The sequence below is a fragment of the Mauremys reevesii genome, linkage group 1 (genome assembly GCF_016161935.1).
Source record: "Mauremys reevesii isolate NIE-2019 linkage group 1, ASM1616193v1, whole genome shotgun sequence".
NCBI lineage: Eukaryota > Metazoa > Chordata > Testudines > Geoemydidae > Mauremys > Mauremys reevesii.
This window is the reverse complement of record NC_052623.1, coordinates 32,217,971-32,230,270: the sequence shown is the minus strand read 5'-3', so window position 1 is coordinate 32,230,270 and position 12,300 is coordinate 32,217,971. Positions and strand designations below refer to the sequence as shown.

Below are 12,300 nucleotides of genomic sequence, written 5' to 3'. Positions count from 1 at the left end.
AAAGAGTTGCAGGTGACTCCTGGGTAGTAGCATGTGGTGTGTTCCTGTAGACAAGACAAACAAGAAATGGACTTAAAATAGTCTTGTTAGCTTTTAAGGCATGCTTATGTCTCTCTGCAAAGTGTTCTGCTAGTCTCTTCGTAGCAGGATGGTATGGAACAGAACAAGGTTTCTCACCTATATTCAGTTCCAGAGACTTCAAACCCTCTCCCATCCTTCCCCCGCATCTATTGGTTGAAGGACCCACCTTTATCAGCTTGCAAGAGGTCTGTTCCTTTGTCTGCCTACTGATGGATGTCAAATATGGCTTCTGTCCTTGCTTATATCTTCCAGAGTTTAATGAAGTTGTTTCAAGAGGCAGGATGATCTCATGCTGTCCTTAACTCCCCACCCCCTGTGTAAGTGGGACTTCCATTGTTTTGATTCTATCATGCTTTTTAAAAAAAAAGTGGAAGTCTGATCCTAGTGAGGTAAATAGAAAGGAGCATAAACACTGCCAAATTAAGTGTAAAAATGTAATAATAAAAGCCAAAAAGGAGTTTGAAGAACAGCTAGCCAAAAACTCAAAAAGGTAATAACAAAATGTTTTTTAAGTACATCAGAAGCAGGAAGCCTGCTAAACAACCAGTGGGGCCCCTGGACAATTGAGATACAAAAGGAGCACTTAAAGACGATATAGTCATTGCAGAGAAGATAAATGAATTCTTTGCTTCAGTCTTCACAGCTGAGCATGTTAGGGAGATTCCCAAACCTGAGCAGGCTTTTGTAGGTGACAAATCTGAGGAATTGTCACAGATTGAGTTGTCACTAGAGGAGGTTTTGGAATTAATCGATAAATTTAACAGTAACAAGTCACCAGGACCAGATGGCATTCACCCAAGAGTTCTGAAAGAACTCAAATGTGAAATTGCGGAACTAACAACTATGGTTTCTAAACTGTCCTTTAAATTGACTTCTGTACCCAATGACTGGATGATAGCTACTGTAACACCAATATTTAAAAAGGGCTCTAGAGGTGATCCCGGCAATTATAGACTGGTAAGTCTAATGTCAGTACTGGGCAAATTAGTTGAAACAATAGTAAAGAATAAAATTGTCAGACACACAGAAGAACATAAATTGTTGGGCAAAAGTCAACATGGTTTCTGTAAAGTGAAATCATGTCTTATTGATCTATTAGAGTTCGTTGAAGGGGTCAACAATCATGTGGACAAGGGGGATCCAGTGGACACAGTGCTTAGATTTCCAGAAAGCCTTTGACAAGGTCCCTCACCAAAGGCTCTTACGTAAATTAAGTTGGGATAAGAGGGAAGATCCTTTCACGGATTGAGAACTGGTTAAAAGACAGGGAACAAAGGGTAGGAATAAATGGTAAATTTTCAGAATGGAGAAGGGTAACTAGTGGTGTTCCCCAAGGGTCAGTACTAGGACCAATCCTATTCAACTTATTCATAAATGATCTGGAGAAAGGGGTAAACAGTGAGGTGGCAAAGTTTGCAGATGATACTAAACTGCTCAAGAGAGTTAAGACCAAAGCAGACTGTGAAGAACTTCAAAAAGATCTCACAAAACTAAGTGATTGAGCAACAAACTGGCAAATGAAATTTGATGTGGATAAATGTAAAGTAATGCACATTGGGGGAAAAAAATAACCCCAACTATACATACAATATGATGGGGGGCTAATTTAGCTACAAGAAGTCAGGAAAGCGATCTTGGAGTCATCGTGGATAGCTCTCTGAAGACGTCCACGCAGTGTGCAGCGGCGGTCAAAAAAGCAAACAGGATGTTAAGAATAATTAAAAAAAAGATAGAAAATAAGACAGAGAATATCTTATTGCCCTTATATAAATCTGTAGTATGCCCACATCTCGAATACTGCGTACAGATGTGGTCTCCTCATCTCAAAAAAGATATACTGGCATTAGAAAAGGTTCAGAGAACGACGACTAAAATGATTAGGGGTTTGGAACAGGTCCCATATGAGGAGAGATTAAAGACACTAGGACTTTTCAGCTGGGAAAAGAAGAGACTAAGGGGAGATATGATAGAGGTATATAAAATCATGAGTGGTGTGGAGAAAGTGAATAAAGAAAAGTTATTTTCTTGTTCCCATAATATAAGAACTAGGGGCCACCAAATGAAATTAATGGGCAGCATGTTTAAAACAAATAAAAGGAAGTTCTTCACACAGCACACAGTCAACCTGTGGAACTCCTTGCCTGAGGAGGTTGTGAAGGCTAGGACTATAACAGGGTTTAAAAGAGAACTAGATAAATTCATGGTGGTTAAGTCCATTAATGGCTATTAGCCACGATAGGTAAGGAATGATGTCCCTAGACTCTGTTTGTCAGAGGGTGGGGATGGATGGCAGATGAGAAATCACTTGATCATTACCTATTAGGTTCACTCCCTCTGGGACACCTGGTATTGGTCATTGTCGGTAGACAGGATACTGGGCTGGATGGACCTTTGGTCTGACCCAGTATGGCTGTTCTTATGTTCTTATGATTAATTTACAGAGGAGACAGGTAAAGAGCTGTCCCCACTCCTATCTGGGCGGCAGCTGTTCCTTCCTTTGGCCACACAGTTTAAAACATAATATCAATGAGTATTTATAATTCCTCCTATAATGTTAATATATACCTTTCACCGTAATATTAATCACCTGTGTGTCATTAGCTTTTAGAAAAGGCCTCCCTCTGCACACTGTTATAATACAGTAATATTGTATACAATCAGTTGATTTTTTTGCTTATCACTTGAAGACGGGGGAGCTGAACCTCATAGACCAGTAAACCTTTGAATTGGATTCTTCTGAAAAGTAAACCCCCAGTTTCTCTCTCCTGGTGGGTGTAGATACCATGCTATCTTGTAGTGTGAGGAATTGCCTCCCCCCACTGTTCCTAATCCATGAACTATTGGAACTCATTTATAAAACTTTTCTCAAACATTACATGCATATATTGTCTCATACTATAGAATTAGAATTTATAATCCCTATTCCATGATGAAATATCTTTGAGATATAATTAATTTTAATTAAAACTATCATTAGATAGGTTTTTCCTCAAAAAGCATTTTATCCAAAAAAATCCAAATCAAATAAAAAAAAATGTTTTGATTAAAATTTTTTTTTTATCCACCCTGCCAGTGACCCATCTAGTTCAGTGTCCAGTCTTTAACAGTGGCCAGTACTAGCTGCTTCAGAGGAAGAACTCCTGCAGTTGATATGCATACTGCAGCTTGAACAGTAGGGCTTTAATATACATTGTTTATTAGTTAAAGACTTTGGAGGGGAACAGCAGTGTTTAGTGGATAGAGCTCAGGGCTAGAAGTCACCAGACTTGATCTCTAGATGCAGCTGAGAGGCCAACTCCCTGTAGATTCTTTCTTTCAAGATTCCCACCAATAAAATGGGGCTAATATTTACCAGCCTCCCAGGGTGTTGTGAGCTTGAATGTTTGTAAAGTTTGAGAGCTTCAAATGGGACGTGCTAAATATTTAATTGGTCTATATTGGTAATCTTAGATTATGTCCATTTAAGAAGTCACTATTAATTTAAATTTACATACAGGAACAGCAATTTAAAAAGCTCTCTTTTAGGCTAGTGAGCCCTAGCTTAATGTATGTCAACATGCATTAGGATCAGAGTTGAAAAGTGTGTAAATATACACTTTCATTTTCACAGTGGCACCCTGCTAGTACTTGTTAGGGAATCTGCTTGTTTTTCAGTGCATGATACTTAATCTTGAGATAGTAAAAAACATTAATAGGATGAAATATTAACTATACTTCTGGATCTGTTATAAGTTCTAACTTCTGTATGGATTACATTTTGAGAAACACACAACACCAGAAAACAGTTATCTTAGTTTTCAAGTTTTTGCTTTTCAATGCTTCATTTTTTGGAGAATATTGGAATGTTTGGAAAATATTTTGAAGTGAATGGGAGCTACAGATCTGTAGCACCTTTGAAAATTAGGCCATCTGCTAGTTTAATTGCTGGTACAGAGCCAACGTGGAGACATTACACAATAATGAAGTGCTATTGTGTGAATCAAACAACTTTCAGAATGTTATATTTCTAAGTTATCCCATTTGTTACTTTTGCATTGCTACAACATTAACAGTGATTTGGCTTGGGGGTTTGTTGTTTGCTCTACCCCATGAAATAATAGATTTTAAAAAAAAATTATCCCCCCCTTCCATACGCACTCCAAAACCAACCAAACAAAAAAACCCAACAAACAATACATGTAAGAACATTTTATTTTATCAATTTCTATTGCTCTCTTTATAGAGTTTATGAAAGGGAAAATACTGTTGGTTGACAGTATCTCAGTTTTGCATGTTGTTATTGAGAGAAGGGGTGGTCAGCTTTAGATGGTAGCTCTCGACTTCTTTTGTTAAAGTCTAGACTGCTTTGTTTGTTGAGACAAATCACCAAAAGTAGTGTGTGTGTGTGTGTGTGTGTGCGCGCGTGTGCAGGGAGAGCATAGCAAAATATAAGGAAGAGTGCAACCCCTGTTTTTGTTGCTTGCAGTTAAGCATAGGAACAGCACAAGTATGGAAATGTATAGCCTCTCTTTAATTCAGCTTTTGAGGTATCACTTCTACAATGGCTCATGGTCACAATAAAGGGTATATTTGTCTTAGATGGTCATGCTAGACTCTTCTTAGACTGAATGGGGGGAGAGAGAGAGAGTTGAGGAGTGGATGGATAAAGTGGCAGATTGACACCTTAGGTGTACATCTCCAGAGTTGCTCAGGAAACCGTTCTGGAGGTGATGATGCTGTCAATTTCCCTTTCCTGATGGGGTGTTGCCAGAGCATCTTTTAGGATCAGAAGAAAGAGGGGCCGAATAGTGCAGTGGTATATCTTCTAGTCATTGCACATCATAATATTGACGACCATGATGGTGAATCAAGTTGATATAATGGTGGTGATGAGGCTGCCTGCCACACTCTTAGCTCACTGCCATGCTGGGTAAGTGTCCATGGGGGCTGGCAACCTTGTGTAACTAAAACTACCCAGTCAAAACAGGTTTCTGATGGCTCACACGTGGGCACTTCCTTTCATCTTTGGAAGGTTCTAGTCTGTTCTAGCCATCCCAATTGTGTAAGTTTACCAGGTCTTCAACCCCCCCGATCTCAACAGTCCTTTCAGTTTAATAAAAACAAAAATGAATCACATTACATTTGGTCTACACTTCTTTCAACAAGAATTTTACCCAGTGATAGAGGTTTTATTAACATGATCTTCCTCCTACCTCTTGCCCAATTAGAATTTTGACCAAGAGTAGAGTTTAAAACAAAAGTGTCCAACGCCAGGTGACCATTATTATTTTTTTATTTTATTTTATTAGTGGTTGAAGGTGTTTTTTGGTTTTGGTTTCTAAGTCTTATTCTAATTGAGGGATTAAATTGATTTTATTTACAGGCAGTCTTATATGCGGAAAGGGTTTTCCTAGGAAACCTCAAAAGCCATATTCATTTGAATATTTATAGAAATTAGCAATACAGTCAACAATTTCCATTTTCTGTTAAATGTAAATGAGAGAAACACACATTATAACAATATAAGGAAAACAGAAAAAAGGAAGGACAGGTGGTTAGGCCCTGTCATAGAGTGGGATGGTCCTTGAAGGGATCCCACTTGTGACTAACTAGTTGCATCCCAGGTGATGAGTTTGTGGCTAGGGATCAAGTGATAGCCTGTAGATTACTTGGTCCTTAATTAAAATGGAAGCAAGACCTGCAGGGAGCAGGTAGGCTCCTGTAGGAGAACCTGGGTCAGAGGAAAAGACCTAGGTAAGGGCTGGGCTGCAGGACCTGGTTTATCTGTTTAATTTAGGTTGGACTGCTTTGATTTTTAGAAATAAACCCATACCTGAAGAAAGGGACTTGCATTTTGCTGCTTTGATGTCCTGGCTGGTGAGTTAGCCTATTGATTTATAGACCCTGACTCAGCAAAGTTATTAAGCAAGTTCTAATTTTAACCATATGAACAGTCCCATTTACTTACGTGCTTTGCTGGATCAGGACCTTAGAATTTAAGGGACTTTCCCCATTAAAATGTAACATTAACAACTCAGGTCAGATTTTGGGAGCTAAAACTTTGGGACTATCTAACATACTTATTAGAACTTGGCTTTATGAAGATGGAGCAGTTTGCAGCTTTTCTGCTGAGTTTAGCAGCAGTTATTTGTGTCCTCAATGTTGCTGATATGCAACAAAGGGTCTATTTTGCTGTATTTAATGAGTTTTCTTAATTTTATTTTTTTAAATGTGGCCATGTTCAGATATATAGAATGTCTCAGTAATTAATTTTTACACTCTCTGAGGTACAGTACCCAGTTTCCTATTTTTTTTAATTGGAGGCACAACCATTTAAGTTGTAGAGTGAAGGAGAGACTAAGCATATTGTTAGTTCTTCTAGCAGTGAAACTATTTAAAAAAATATTTTTAAGGTATAGCTTGGGGACACTTCTTTAACTAGTTGGAAAGTAATAGCAGATTAACAGTAAAATTAATATTATAAAAAATTGTTTCATGTAAGAAATTTGACTCAGCATGCAGTTAGAAAATTGCTTACTCACTAGAATGGAGAATTTTGCTTTGAAGTCACCTCATATTTAAAGCTTTGAAGTTTGATTTTGAAGACTTTACTTTTTTTTTTAGTTTATAGGGGTTTTTTAAATAAAGATTTCGGTGGGGAGGAAGCAACATTGTGAAGTCCAAATATTGGGGCAAGGCGGTCAAGCTTTTAGGTCATATCACATGTTAGAAGCAATAGTGGGTTGGTAATAACCAGTGCTTAATTTGTAATGAAAGAGGTGCTGGGGCTCAAGCAATTAGATGCCAGGGCTCAAGCAATTTTTTACCTTCATAACTGATGCAGCAAGTCCAGAGGTGCTAGACCCTCAGCATGTGGGCAATACCCCCAGCCAGACACCTGGGAAAGAATTCTCTGTAGTAACTCAGAGCCCTCCCCATCTAGTGTCCCATCACCAGCCTTTGGAGATATTTTCTGCTAGCAGTCACAAGTTGGCTACATGGCATTGTAGGCTGAAGGCTCCATTGCCAAAGCAAACAATGGGGGATAACAGACAACTGTCTCATATCATTAGGAAAATTTAAAAAGAGGCGATTGATGACCTTTAACCAAATAAGACACTTGAGGATAAGTATATAGGGTTGATATGCCCTTATAAAACTAATTTGCAAAACCAAACCTTACCCAGATGTGTCTCAGGTACTCTCCACTCCTCCCCCATCAGTCGAAGGCTTGCTGAAGTTCCAAAGAAAGCAGCAGTGAGGAAGAATTGCTAGATTAACATTATTAATCAAATTCAGAATTCTAACAGATTGGTGCTGCCAGCAACAAACCCGATTGGTCAGGGTGAACATATTTGAAAAGAGGACACTCAGTGTACTTTGTAGCATCTTAACATAAATTTTAGCATCCATATTAATTAAAGAAATAGGTTTGTGTGATGCACAAGTGGTAATATCTTTTCCTTCTTTAGAAATTACCACAATTTTTGCATCTTTCCATGAATCTGGAATTTCATTCCCCTGCAATGTACCATTAAATAATGCAATTAAAACAGGCATCAATGCTTGCTTTAGGGCTCGATAATACCACAATTTTTGCATCTTTCCATGAATCTGGAATTTCATTCCCCTGCAATGTACCATTAAATAATGCAATTAAAACAGGCATCAATGCTTGCTTTAGGGCTCGATAATACTCCCTAGAAAACCGATTGGTACCTGGACCTATATTGGATTTTAAATTCTTAATTATAACTTCAACTTCCTCTGCAACAATTTGCCTATCTAGATCTGCAACTTCATCCTCTGACACCTGAGGTAGTTTCACATTTTTCAAATATCTATTTATGCATTCAGAACTTGCATGTTCTGAAGTGTATAGACGTAGCAAATGTTTCAGAGATCTGTTTGATGCTGGTTACTGAATCCCTTATTTTATTTCTAATCAGAGGGATGGTTGATTTATCTTGTTTCTTTTTTAACTTTCTGGTTAAAAGCCTATCAGGTTTATTGTTTTCTGTTTAATATATCAAAGTGTTTGCTCAGCCTTTCCTGTTTGCAACATATTAATCTTCTTTCTTATCTCATTTATTTTCTTATACTCTTTTAGATCCTGTATATTTGTTTACCTTTCAAAACAGAAACTTCTCTAATCAAACTCTTTTCTTCAATAACTTTTATCTTTTTTCTGTTCTGATGGTTTAATTATAAGGATCCCCCTCATTATCACCTTTCCAGCATCCAAGGGAGCACTTTTCTTGATTTCTTCCTAACCATTTTCTTCTATATATTTCTGAAAATTTTCTTTCAGCTATTGAATTCTAAGGAGGTCAAACAACAAAGCTCTATTCAGCTGCCTGGCCCTTTGTTTTTCCACTGAGTCTCAATATTTTATATGCAGAGGCATGATCAGATCAAGTTATAACTCCCAGATTAGCTTTTTTAACCAAATTAGCCATGGTCCTAGAAACAAAAATTATATAAATCTGGAATAAGATTAATGAGTAGCAGAATAATATGTATAATCCCTGACATCTGGATTAATCTCCTTCCAGAAATCCATCAAATCGTCATTTTCTAAGTGATTCTACAAATTTTCACTTGCTCCTCCCAAAGACTCTCTGTATACATTCTGTCTGCCACGGGGGATTAAGCATCTTGTTAAAATTCCCCCCACCGCCCCAATATTAGTATCGCCTCCCCTAAAACTTCCTAAGGGTATGTCTACACTAGCACTTTTGTCCGTAAAATGTTTGTCAGTCAGTGTGTGAAAAAACACCCTCATGACTGACAAAAGTTTCATTGACAAATGCGCCACTGTGGACTGTGCTGTGTTGGTGGGAGATGGTCTCCTGCCAACATAGTTACTGCCGCTCATTGTGGGTGGTTTAATTATTCTGGCAGGATAGCTCTCTCCTGCTGGCATAAAACTACTACCCGGGAGACTTATAGCGGCACAGCTGCGGTGGTACAAGTCTGTAGTGTAGACATAGCCACAATCTCTTTTAAAAAGCAACACAGAAAGAAGCTTGACCTGGCTTTGCAGCATTTACATTGGCTAAGGTGAGAAGTTTACCTTTCAGGGCTCCCTTAATTAAAATATATCTGCCCTCTGTATCTGTGAGTTGTACTGAAACAATAAAAGCTGTTCACAATGATGCCTAAGTCTTTAAATTACTACAGTGAATTCTGAGCCCATGAGTAGTCCAAATTATTCCTTCCAATGTGCCTTGCTTTTGTCAACATTAAATTTTGACTACCGTCATTCTACTTGTTCAGCAAACAAAACCCAAAATCTTCCTAGCAATCTTATTTGAGTCCACTGAGGTGGATCAGGACACACAACGTACTAGATAACATAAGAACGGCCGTACCAGGTCAGACCAAAGGTCCATCTAGCCCAGTATCTGTCTACCGACAGTGGCCAATGCCGGGTGCCCCAGAGGGAGTGAACCTAACAGGCAATGATCAAGTGATCGCTCTCCTGCCATCCATCTCCATCCTCTGACGAACAGAGGCTAGGGACACCATTCTTACCCATCCTAGCTAATAGCCATTTATGGACTTAGCCACCATGAATTTATCCAGTCCCCTTTTAAACATTGTTATAGTCCTAGCCTTCACAACCTCCTCAGGTAAGGAGTTCCACAAGTTGACTGTGTGCTGCGTGAAGAAGAACTTCCTTTTATTTGTTTTAAACCTGCTGCCTATTAATTTCATTTGGTGACCCCTAGTTCTTGTATTATGAGAATAAGTAAATAACTTTTCCTTATCCACTTTATCAACATCACTCATGATTTTATATACCTCTATCATATCCCCCCTTAGTCTTCTCTTTTCCAAGCTGAAGAGTCCTAGCCTCTTTAATCTTTCCTCGTATGGGACCCTCTCTAATCCCCTAATCATTTTAGTTGCCCTTTTCTGAACCTTTTCTAGTGCTAGAATATCTTTTTTGAGGTGAGGAGACCACATCTGTACACAGTATTCGAGATGTGGGCGTACCATCGATTTATATAAGGGCAATAATATATTCTCCGTCTTATTCTCTATCCCCTTTTTAATGATTCCTAACATCCTGTTTGCTGTTTTGACCGCCTCTGCACACTGCGTGGACATCTTCAGAGAACTATCCACAATGACTCCCAAGATCTTTTTCCTGACTCGTTGTAGCTAAATTAGCCCCCATCATGTTGTATGTATAGTTGGGGTTATTTTTTCCAATGTGCATTACTTTACATTTATCCACATTAAATTTCATTTGCCATTTTGTTGCCCAATCACTTAGTTTTGTGAGATATTTTGAAGTTCTTCACAATCTGCTTTGGTCTTAACTATCTTGAGTAGTTTAGTATCATCTGCAAACTTTGCCACCTCACTGTTTACCCCTTTCTCCAGATCATTTATGAATAAATTGAATAGGATTGGTCCTAGGACTGACCCTTGGGGAACACCGCTAGTTACCCCTCTCCATTCTGAGAATTTACCATCAATTCCTACCCTTTGTTCCCTGTCCTTTTAACCAGTTCTCAATCCATGAAAGGACCTTTCCTTTTATCCCATGACAGCTTAATTTACGTAAGAGCCTTTGGTGAGGGACCTTGTCAAACGCTTTCTGGAAATCTAAGTACACTATGTCCACCGGATCCCCCTTGTCCACATGTTTGTTGACTCCTTCAAAGAACTCTTAGTAAGACACGATTTCCCTTTACAGAAACCATGTTGACTATTGCTCAACAGTTTGTTTTTCTATGTGTCTGACAATTTTATTCTTAACTATTGTTTCGACTAATTTGCCCGGTACTGACATTAGACTTACTGGTCTGTAATTGCCGGGATCACTGCTAGAGCCCTTTTTAAATATTGACGTTACATTAGCTAACTTCCAGTCATTGGGTACCGAAGCCGATTTAAAGGACAGGTTACAACCCTTAGTTAATAGTTCCGCAACTTCACATTTGAGTTCTTTCAGAACTCTTGGGTGAATGCCATCTGGTCCCGGTGACTTGTTAATGTTGGGTTTATCAATTAATTCCAAAACCTCCTCTAGTGACACTTGAATCTGTGACAGTTCCTCAGATTTGTCACCTACAAAAGCCAGCTCAGGTTTGGGAATCTCCCTAACATCCTCAGCCGTGAAGACTGAAGCAAAGAATCCATTTAGTTTCTCCGCAATGACTTTATCGTCTTTAAGCGCTCCTGTTGTATTTCGATCGTCAAGGGGCCCCACTGGTTGTTTAGCAGGCTTCCTGCTTCTGATGTACTTAAAAAACATTTTGTTATTACCTTTTGAGTTTTTGGCTAGCTGTTCTTCAAACTCCTTTTTGGCTTTTATTATTACATTTTTACACTTAATTTGGCAGTGTTTATGCTCCTTTCTATTTACCTCACTAGGATTTGACTTCCACTTTTTAAAGGAAGTCTTTTTATCTCTCACTGCTTCTTTTACATGGATGTTAAGCCACGGTGGCTCTTTTTTAGTTCTTTTACTGTTTTTCTTAATTTGGGGTATACATTGAAGTTGGGCCTCTATTATGGTGTCTTTAAAAAGGGCCCACGCAACTTGCAGGGATTTCACTTTAGTCACTGTACCTTTTAACTTTTGTCTAACTAACCCCCTCATTTTTGTATAGTTCCCCCTTTTGAAATTAAATGCCACAGTGTTGGGCAGTTGAGGTGTTCTTCCCACCACAGGGATGTTGAATGCTATTGTATTATGGTCACTATTTCCAAGCGGTTCTGCTATAGTTACCTCTTGGACCAGCTTTTGCGCTCAACTCAGGATTAAATCTAGAGTTGCCTCTCCCCTTGTGGGTTCCCGTACCAGCTGCTTCATGAAGCAGTCATTTAAAGTATCGAGAAATTTTATCTCTGCATTTCGTCCTGAAGTGAAATGTTCCCAGTCAATATGGGGATAATTGAAATCCCCCACTATTATTGGGTTCTTAATTTTGATAGCCTCTCTAATTTCCCTCAGCATTTCATCAGATGTTGCTCTTCTGTTAAAATCTCTATTTGCTGATGTTCAAAAGTTGGTTTTCAAAATCTCATCTTGGTTAAACTCCATCCTCATCAACTCTAAGGTCTGACCACATGAGAATGAAATATACTGTCAGATTAAGAATTGCAATCTAGCCTTTTATTTACTATTCCTAAAACCATTATATGCTCATCCTTGCATTAACTATCAGAGGCTATGGATAGGAATGATGAGGTGGCTGAGGTAATATCTTTTACTGAGCC

At 38.6% G+C, this 12,300-nt stretch overlaps 1 protein-coding gene across 4 annotated transcripts in view; it reads left to right on the top strand.

The window, feature by feature from the left end:
• The window catches only part of SLC36A4 (solute carrier family 36 member 4), a 219,076-nt gene that overhangs the window by 74,697 nt on the left and 132,079 nt on the right, over window positions 1–12,300 (top strand). The gene's annotated exons all lie outside the window — the stretch shown is intronic.